Raw genomic sequence first — 10,977 nt, 5'->3', positions numbered from 1 at the left:
GAGAATCATTGATCGACTGCCCCCTGCACGGCCCCCAATGGGGACCCAGCCTGCAACCGGGGCACATTCCTTGACTGGAATCAAACCCGGGACCCTTCAGTCCACAGGCTGATGCTCTATCCACTGAGCCAAACCAGCTAGCGCGATTGTTTTTTATTTTTAAACTATCAATGTTATTTGAAATAATCATGTACTTGTTGAGTTCCTAAAATTACAAATAAAAATTGGAATACTTTATTTCTGAAAAGCATATACTAGTACATGTCATATCTATTTTTCCTTGTTGATTAATAAAAGAATGAAATATATGAGAAAATACAAAATGAATTGATAATTTTTCTGTCACTTAGTTAAAGTTATCTGTAACATGTCAAACAAGAATATCATTTAATTCTGTATCATATCTGGGAAATGGAGTTGGGTAACCAACACATGTGTAAATTTTTAATCAAATGATTTGAGAAAGAAATCGGATGCTTTCCATAGCTGTTGCATTTATAACTGTCGCAAATACAGCTTTTGCCCTCTGTGAATGTGGGAAAATGTCTTTAAGACTCTGTTTATGTGTAAATCAGAGTATTTTTGGGAGAATCCCTGTCTGTCTCAAGTCATTTTTCATGTTCTGATTTACTTGCTCTTTGTAATACTTATCTGTATGCTTGTTCTTCAGTATTTCAGACTGGAAATAAATTTATTTTTTTAATGTTAATTTTGTATGGCTTTTTTTTTTTTAAGATCAGATACTTAAGTACCCATGGGGAGTGGAAAGAGATGATAAGATTTCAGGATGGGCGGGGGAGGGAGCGAGGTGGTTTGTGGAGCTAAGTCAGCGTAGCATGGGGGGCTTATTCCTCTCCTTTCTTTGATGCCTGTCCCCTCCTGGGCAGATTGGCTGCCCGCAGTGAGCCACCATGGGACACTACACCTAAGCTTCAGACTTCTCTCAACCTTTTCCTCCTGGTAGCATGTGCCTGTATAGTACCTTATGCCCTATAGACGTGTCATTTTTCCTCAAAGCCTTGCTGTTTAACATCATAAAAGTGAAAAGTGGGGGGAGTTTTCACTGAAAAACAGGGTATAATAAGTGTTCTTATTTCTAAAGGCAGAACTGGGTAGTTTGTTGTTTTTTTAATATATTTTTATTGATTTTTTACAGAGAGGAGGGAGAGGGATAGAAAGTTAGAAACATCGATGAGAGAGAAACATCGATCAGCTGCCTTTTGCACACCCCCTCCTGGGGATGTGCCCACAACCAAGGTACATGCCCTTGACCGGAATCGAACCCGGGACCCTTCAGTCCGCAGGCCAACGCTCTATCCACTGAGCCAAACCGGTTAGGACTTTTTTTCTCCCTTCTTTTTTCTTTTTATTTAGAACTGGATAGTTTTTTAAAGAGGTCAAAAAGAAGGGAATTGGTAGCCTGAAGGGAGATGCTGCCTCCTATGTAACCTGGAAGCCCTAAAAAAAATGCTACCACCTTCTCATATTTTAATTATAATTAGTGTGATATTTCAAGGTGAGGTTTCCAGCTTTGGGTCGTTTCACAAATAGCTGAAAGTTGAGGCAAAGTCATCAAACTGAAATGTAAAAGAGAATACATAACATCCATCTGTTACCAGTTACCCTAAAACAAATAGGGACTTCAAAATCTAAGACCTTCCTCTGATCTCTTTGAGAATCACTAACACGACATTTACATTTTCAGTGGAAAAAACTACTTCCATCCAGGAAAAAAAAAAATACAAATTCTCACTTTTCACAGCAGGCAAATATATAAGGTAAGTAACACATTTCTGAAGCCAACTCATTCTCCTGTAACCCACCTGCCCAGTCTCAGCTTCCCAGACCAAGCCACCGGCTCCCACATACTGCCCCTCCCTCTCTGCACATCAAAGTAGTCATTCCTGTAGACAAGCTACCCTGAGGTGAATTCTGAGCCCTGAACAGGATCCCGTGCCTGGAAAATGCCTTTATGACATTTCCCAGCAGATAAAATGCCTTTGGGCTCCTAGTGATAGATCAATTTCAAAGCACACTGACCGCCCAGAGGAGATGCCATCTCTTAAGTCTGTACTGAGATCTAGACATGTCCTGTGAGCAGGTATGAATAGGCCGGAGGAGGAGGAGATGGGGTCTGGAGGCCCTAAAGCCTCAAGAAAGGAGAAGGGGATTCAGGAAGAGAGTAGAGAAAGAGACTCAGACAGGAAGGACACCGAGCTTCCTTTTCCATGTAGACAAAGTATGCACTTTTCCTTATGTCTGTTATTTTAAGCCCATGAGGAAATGGTAATTAGGAAGAGCACAAACCATCAAAAATGAGTAGAAACTCGATTTCTGGTTGGAGCCCCTAGGTTTTGGCCGATAAATGCTGCTTGAGCATGCCTCTCTTTCTCGGGGAAACACCAGGTTCCTCCAGGCACTGAAATGGCCCCAAACCCCCTGAAATTGATAGATTTAATGTCATAAGGTTTCTAAAGCAGAAAAGTGAGGCTGAAATAAAAGTAACAGTAGTCCAGCTAGAGTGGCTCAATTGGTTGAATGTCGTCCTGTGCACTGAAAGGTGGCTGGTTTGATTCCCAGTCAGGGCACATACCTGGGTTTGGGGTTTGATCTCTAGTTGGGGCACATACAGAAGGCAACCGATTGATGTCTCTCACATCGATGTTTCTCTCTCTCCCTTCCTTTCTCTAAACATGTTCTCAGGTGAGGGTTAAAAACAAAAGTAACAGCGATTTTCTTTTCAGTGAAAACCCTCCAGCGGTTCTCAAGCTGTGGGTCGCGACCATCGGAAAACACATATAGCATATCAGATATTTACAATACGATTCATAACGGTAGCAAAATTACAGTTACGAAGTAGCAACGAAAATAATTTTATGGTTGGGGGTCACAACATGAGGAACTGTATTAAAGGGCCTTGGCATTAGGAAGGTTGAGAACCACCTTTACGGACCTAAACCTTCAAAACATATTTTGACCCAAAACCAAGACAAGTAAGCTCTAGATCATTCTAGCTAAGGCAGGGGTGATGCCTGGACAGAGCGTCCAATTGCACAATCAGGAGGTTAGTATTTGAGAAGAAGTTTCTGGAGAGGTTGCACATGGGCACAGATTCATTCATCACCTGCAAACCTATGCAATACTTGGCACTGTTATTTACAAGACGGCTTCCTTGTCCGGTTAGATTATGTTATTCACGTGCACATTTTATTGCCTTAACTGCATCAGGAACCATCATGGCATCCATCATGGCATGTAGGGCAAAGCATGGCCTTTTGAGAGCCTAGAGTCCTAGGTGTGAAACCTGGCTGTCGGATCTTCGACGCTCACATAAACCCTCTGAATTTCTGTTTCATCCTCTACTAAACAGGATGATATTTCCTACCTTGCAGGTTTGTGGAGATGATTAAATTTAAGTGGAAGGCACACAGTTTGATCCTTCATAAAGCAGGCCCCATATTATTCTCATTGTGAGAAACAGTATAATAGGAACTTGCTGCTGATAAGACTTGAGAGGCACTTGACTGACTTGGGAGAACACGGTGTTCAAGTCTTTGAACTGGAAGCTATTTATAGCAGCTGCCACTCCTAAAACCATTCATGTCCAAAGTGTTCAGCCACTTCTGTGTGCGTGTGGGTGCAGTGCTGAGCACTGTGCAAAGGAAATGAACCGAAAATTGACTTCTAACGAGATGGTGAAATCTGGGTAAACAGGATGGGAGTCAAAGTACTTGGGCACCAAAGAACAAAACTGAGTCACCCTGGTGGGCAGGAAAAATTGGTTCCTGTGCTTATTGCACAACCCAATAAGCTAGGAAGGAAGCTACCCACAAGTCCATCCCATGCATGTGTCATCTTTCTAGGTATAAAGCAATTTGTATATTTAACATAACACCATAAACTTTCCCCATATTGTGACATGGCCTATATAGCTCTTATTTTTATTTTACTTTTAGTTTCCCCAATCTTATTGAAATATAACACGGTATTTGTTTAAGGTGTTCAACATAATGATTTCATGTATGTCTGTTGTAAAATGATTGGCACCGTAATCACCTCAGGTAGTTACAAGTTTTTTTTCCTTGTGATGAGAACTTTTAAGATATACTCTCTTAGCAACTGTCAAATAACCATTATTATAAATAACTGCATAATAGTCCAATAAGGCTAATATACCATAACTAGAGGCCTGGTGCACAAAATTCGTGCGTGGGTAGGGTCCCAAAGTCTGTCCAGCGATCAATCTGTGGAGTGACCAGTGGGGTGACCGGGGCCCCAGCTCGCACCTGCCTTGGCTGGCCTGGCACTGCCTGCTTGCCAGCCCCACCCCCGCTGCTGCCACGGGTCGAGGCTGTGGGCTGGGGACAGCTCCTGCATTGAGCGTCTGCCCCCTGGTGGTCAGTGCGCATCATAGCAACCAGTCGTTCCGCTGGTCATTCTGCTGGTCGGTTGATTTGCATATTAGGGTTTTATATAGATAGATTTACTTAATGGTTCCCTACTCGTGGACATGCATGTCATCCACTTACTCGACATTTCTTGAGCATTTACACTTTTGTCAGGGTTTATGTTAGCAGCTGGAAATATAAACACTGTCTCTCTCTCTCAAAATGCTCAAAGACAACAAAATAAAACGATCAGAGTGCACAGCACTTGGTCAGAGATGGTACGACTGCAATGAACCAGGAGTCTCCTTCTGCAGGACAGGGATGTGCAGGAGCACACTCTGCTCTCACTGTTGGGATCAGGCTTTTCTCTTCTTTTGAACAGAGGAGACTGTACCACTTAGGAAGCCCTAGTGTCATTATTTTACACCCCTGATGTCTCTCTTCTCTCTGCCTACTCCACCACTCACCCTCACCTGCTGGTTTGTCAAAACTTTCTCTCAGCTCCCACTATTTCAAGAGAAGTAATGGCCTGAAGTACAATCGCAGATTGTGTTTGTATTTTATTTTATTTGTTTGTTTTGTTGTGTGTGTGTGTGTGTTTTGTTATTTCAGAGAGAGAATGGGAGAGTGAGAGACGGATAGAACCATCAATGATGAGACAGAATCACTGATTGGCAGCCTCCTGCACGTCCCCCACTGAGGATGGAGCCTGCAACCTAGGCATGTGCCCTGATTTGGAATCAATCGGCGACCTCCTGGTTCACAGGTCGATGCTCAACCACTGAGCCACACCAGCAGGGCTGTGTTTGCATTTTAAATTGGTCCAGTCTAAATGGGTAAGGCTCAGATAGTCTCAATTATCCAGTAAGACAGACTAAATAGTCTTTGCACCTCCTTGTGTTCCAGAAATCACTCAGCTTTAGGCTGCTGCCTCTTAGGCCTACAGTAAATCTGACTTTTGTTTTTATCATTGAAAAGCTGATGACCCATGCCTGGCACAGAGTTGAAAGAGCCATTTCTACTCCAAAAATAGGGAGAGCACGCCCTCTACTGGTCTGTTTCATACTCACTGAATTTTTCCGGGATTACTACTGCCCACCCCTGTGTGTGTGTGTGTGTGTGTGTGTGTGTGTGTGTGTGTGTACACATGTTAAACCAATGAGTGCCCTCTCACTCCCACTGTCTGGGCAATGCAACATGGGCCAGTGGTGAAACACTAGTCATCAACAACCTTTCTCATTTCTAGTGACATTTCCAAGACAAATTAATGGAATGGTCGGTGAATGTGCCGACTCAGCTTAGCGGCTCTGCACAACTTCTGTAAAATGAGAAAGAATGTGGAATCCATGAACCCTTCCTGTGGCTCGCGGGGTGCCCTCTGGCTATGCTGCTCCAGGCCAAGGCTCGTTCCCATCTCTGCAGACCAAAGATCAAAAAGCAGCGGGCCTGCTCTGAAATGCAACAGGCTCAAAGGATTGGACACAATGTGAGTCTGAGCCAGGTTACTTGGGAATGTGTGAAAGCAAGTTCTGCGAGTAACCTGTGCCTGGGAGAGCGAAAGCATCCTGCAAGGGGTAACACCAGCATTGCCCCTGTCTTTTGCCTCTCAGGCAGGCTCCCCAATCTTTTTCTCCTGCTGGCACACCTAGAAAAGGATACTATTAGTACCACCGACAGGAGGGCTCCTGGCATGACCCCTAGGGCCCCAGGTCCTGCCTCCCACGCTGGGCTCAGGGTGCACTCTCATGGCACACCATACCCCAGAGGTCCTCCAACTCGAGTGTGCCTCAGTCACCTGGCAGGTTTGTTACAACACAAGGTGCCCCGCCCACCCCCAGAGGCTCTGATTCTGCAGGTCTGAGGTGGGGCCTGAGAATTTATATTCCTCACCAGTTCCCGGGTAATGGTGATGCTGCTCCAGGGCCCACAGTTTGAGAACTCCCGCCCTTCAGTGGCTGCCCCACTGGCCTTGCTCCCCCTGGCAGGCCAAGCGCGCCCACTGACTGCCTCTCAAGTGAGTCCACTGGGGCTTAGCACCCCTCCCCAAGGATGCTCCCTGCCCCAGAAACGCTTCCTCTGGCCTCATACGAAATACAACCTGGCAATTTTCCTCATTGTCCAGATGGGAGGCTTTTGTATTTCCTCCTTGATGAGGAACGAGGTAGAGATTTGGTTTCTAGACACCCCGCAGTTCTGAGCTGGGCGGGGGCACCTGGGGCTCTGGTGGAGGAGGAATGCAGATGTCACAGTGGGCCCGTCTCCAGCCCATGTGGGACCACACACCACCAGACACCTGCCTCTGTGAGGAAGCAAACTTCAGCCACCCACAGGGACGGGGGTGTGGGGGCAGTCCCCGGGGCCAGCTGATTCCTAGAGAGTGTCAGCTGTCACTCTTCGCTATCTTCCTCCCCTCGCCTTTCCTCTGGACAGATTCAGAAGACAGGGTGGATTTGAGAAGGGAGCCAAGGACTGCTGAGAGGAAGGGAAGGTTGGAAAACCCGGCTCTAGGAAAGCGGTTTCCTCCCTGGTGGAGACAGCACCCACACCCTGTGCCCACAGCCCTTTCACTGTCACTCAGCCAGGAAAGCAATCAACACCTTTACCTGGTTTGGAGGAAAGGTAGCAAGAAACAGAAGAGACTGTGCCCCAGCAAGTGGGCAGGAGATCCACCACTTTAACCAGGGAAATCCGTAGGCTTGAAGCGAGGGCCTCTTTCTTCTGAAAGAGCAGAGGAGGGAGGGAGGAAAGCTCTGTGGTCTTGATTTTTATGCTCTAGGACTCACCCAGGGCGGCCACACTGGGTCAGACCCACACAGGACACCACTTCCCTGAATTATTCACTTCTAGAACTATCCGGTATGGGTTCGCCTAACCCAGTGGTCGGCAAACCTCAGCTCTCGAGCCACATGCGGCTCTTTGGCCCCTTGAGTGTGGCTCTTCCACAAAATACCACGTGCGGGCGCGCACGTACAGTGTGAAGTTGACTTAAAACTTTAAGTTTATTAAGTTAATTTTAGGGAACGTTGTGGAGTGAAAGAAGATGTAGTGTCGAGGGTTGAGAAAGGTATGTTGAGATGGTTTGGACATATAGAGAGGATGAACGAAAGGAGATAGGCGAAACAAGTACACAAGACAAGTGTGGATGGGAGAGTTGGAAGGGGTCGACCTCAGCGAAAGTACCTCAATCAGATTGAGGATGTTTGTAGCAGAGGCCAGCTTAGGAGTACCCTAATTAAGTTAATAACAATGTACCTACCTATATAGTTTAAGTTTAAAAAATTTGGCTCTCAAAAGAAATTTCAATCGTTGTACTGTTGATATTTGGCTCTGTTGATTAATGAGTTTGCTGACCACTGGCCTAACCCTTCCTCTGCCTGTTTATCGCTCCCCACCCCCATTATTTATAAGGAAAATGAATTGCATGATAAGGACTTCTTTCTTCTTTTTTAGCAAGGTGTAGGGCAAAAGTCCAGTGAACCACACCCACATACTGCCAAGTCAGACACCCAGAGAGAACTTGAGGTCCATATATGTTGGGTTCTTTGATGGCAGTTGCATATTGAATGAAGCTCAAGGCATAAATCAAATTGTGCCTTTCTCACGTTTATTTTAGGGATGGTTGAGTAGTTTCAAGTCTGCAGCAGAGAATTTACATGAAGAAGCTACCTTGGTTTTGGGTGACATGTATGGTGAGGTGGCTGTGGCCCATCTGGTGGACCCAGGAGAACAGTGGGGCACCTGGGGACCACTGTGTGGACATCAGCCCTGCCCCAGAATGGGGAGGCTCTCCCCCTGACCTGGGGACACAGGCCAGTGTCCCTCATTCCGAAGTCCACTGGAGCTTCCTCCCTGGTCAGAGCTGCTGTTGAGCCACCAGCGAGGGGCCTGGGAGCAGAGGGCAGAGCAGCTGCGCAAAGGGTTTCTCTCTTGCAGTTGGGATCCCATGGGTTTCCTGGGAATGAGAACTGCCTGGTGCGAGACCAGCCCAGAGGGGAAGTGGGCAGTACAGAGTGGTGGCTTTGGTGTTAGACGTTAGACCATTCATAGGCTTTGGTGTTAGATCTTAGAGTGAATACATGCCCTGCTTCTTACTACCTATGTGACTTTGAGCAGGTTAGTAACCTCTCTGAGCTGAGTCTTAGCACCTGCATGTTGGGAACTAGGTGGGAGTGGGTTAAATGAGACAGGGATTGCGAGTCCCCACACAGCACAGGATGTCCTCCAGACACTGGTCCGGTGCCCTTCCTCCCCCAGCCCTCCCCCATGCAGAGCCTGGACAAGCCAGATGTCCAACAGCCTGCCCAGCCAGCTGACTGCACGCCCTGGGAAGCCCACAGCTGTCAGCAACTTTATAAGAGTGCAAATCAGAGCCAGTCCCCTGGGTGTGAGGCCTCCTGACCCGCTGTGTCTGAGGTCAGGGGACAAGGGAGAAAGCAAGTGGCTTTGTCTCCTCCTCTAGCTCAGATGTCCGCCCCATCCCTGAATTTCCGGGTCACACAAACTGAAAGGGTGGAGCCCTGAAGGCTCATCTCACCTTCCCTTCTCCCTCTGCTCCCCTGTCCCAGGGTTCCCCAGCTCCTGACCGAGGCCCAGGCAGGGCCCAACCAGCTGAGCCCTGAGCCTTGGGGCCTGGTAGGCAGGACGGCGGCTGGAGTTCGGTGTTCTCCCAGGGAGGAGGCAGCTCTGTTCTCCGGGTACCCCCTGAGGATGACGCAGCATTTGGGGGCCTGACCACCCTCCTTCGTGGGATCTTAGAAGCTTCTTCCAGCCTCCTGTGCCTGGACCCCATGAAATGTACACACAGGTGGGTTTGCCCTCCTGAAAACAGACTTTGAGTTTGGCCCTGGGCTGGACTCTAGCCCAAGTCTGAAGAACCGTCCACAAGGCAGACTTGGGTGAGCCCTTGCTGGGCCTGTGGAGTCCTCAGCACTTTCCAGAACTCGCTTCCTAATAATCTTCCTATCAGCAGCACAGCCTCCTCTGCGGCCACTCGGTGGCAGTGTGAAGCATGTTCCTATCCGCACCCTCCTGTGGGAGCTGCTTTCCCGCGGTCTGGAGGGTCCCTCAGCGGGCCACCAATCTCTGAGCACTTAACCAGTCTTTCTGAACTGCCTTTCTGACTCAGCTGGGCTGCGGTGGGGCTGGGAATCGGCATTTCTAACAAGTTCCTCGGTGTTATGGCTGCTGCTGCTGGTCAGGGAACAGTGTCAGGGCTAAGAGCCCTCCTGGGAGCCCAGTGCCTGCGATCCAACTCTCCCATCTCACAGGAAATGGGCACCCTGCCCTCTCCTTGGAAAGCTCCTCTCTTCCCATCCCCCTCCCGCAACGTATTTTGTCATCGAATCTCTAGGGCAACTCTCCATCAAAGCCCTCAATGGCCAAACAATTAACCTTTCTCCAACCACAAGGGCTCCATAGAGGGGAGGCATCATTGGAGAGAGAACTGGAATTAGAGGGAAGTAACTGGAGAAGGTCAGAGAGGAAGGAGATGCAAGGAGTGAGCCCCATGGATGCACAGTGGCCCAGAGCTTATCCCAGGATCACCCCCATCCTCGTCAATACCACCACCACCGCCACCACCACCACCACACCCCACCCCACCACCACCACCACCACAACCACCCCCCCCCACCATCCGTGGTACTCCTGGGCCCGGGATGGGGAGACAGTGTGGAAGACCCCGGGAGGCATGCCCTTGAGGCCCCTCCTGCACTTCTTCCTGGCACCTTTCCCAGGCTCTTTGGGGCACGTGACTGTGTTCCAGCCGGTGGAATGTGGGTGGAAGTGATGCCATCCTACCTGGCCCACAAAAGGCTCCCCTGTGATCCTGCACTCTCTCTCTCAGCTGTGGGCCACCTGGATGTCACAGCCTTGGGCTGCCTTGAGGATGATGGAGCCTCTGGCAGGCGGAATGACTGCATGGAGCCGAGCACCCCTCCCAGGCCCATTAGACTGTACGTGAGAGAAGAATGAATGGCTACGAATTAAGGCACTGAGACTTCAGGATCTGCCCGTTATGGCATCAAGCAGTCCCTTTACCAGCGTATCAGACACCTGCCCATTCCCTTCACCAGCGTTATCAGATAGCTGCCCCAATGGGAAGGAGAAAGAGAGCAGATGCCATCACATCCTACAGCCTTGCTGATCTCTCCATGAGTTCAATCAGAAAAGCACAGTTAACATCTCCTGCTCCAGGACAGTAACAGTCACCACCTGCGGAGGGTCATCATGTGTTGGACAGTGCTCAGCCTTCATTCATTCATTTCCTCTTCCCAACAGTCAGAAAGGTAGTACTGTTACATTCCCCACTTGAGATGCAGGTCCGAGGTGGGCGGCTGGGGTACTGCTTCATGCCCAAGGTCACCTACTAACAGGCTCCAGTAAGAAGCGGAGACAAGGTTTGCGTCCAGGATGTCTGTCTGTAGCCTGCACACTCCAAACTACACCAGCTGCTCCCCAAAGACTCAAGGCCCAGCCCTCGGCTGTGAGGACGTTAAGCTGAGTTGGGAAGACATTCAGTAAACCTCAGAGTATGGATTTGGGATTGGGAAGCAGAATTTTTCTGATGCTAGGGTTGCTGGCTAAATGC

This window comes from Myotis lucifugus, unplaced genomic scaffold, assembly GCF_000147115.1.
Source record: "Myotis lucifugus unplaced genomic scaffold, Myoluc2.0 scaffold_65, whole genome shotgun sequence".
NCBI lineage: Eukaryota > Metazoa > Chordata > Mammalia > Chiroptera > Vespertilionidae > Myotis > Myotis lucifugus.
This window is presented reverse-complemented; position numbering follows the sequence as displayed.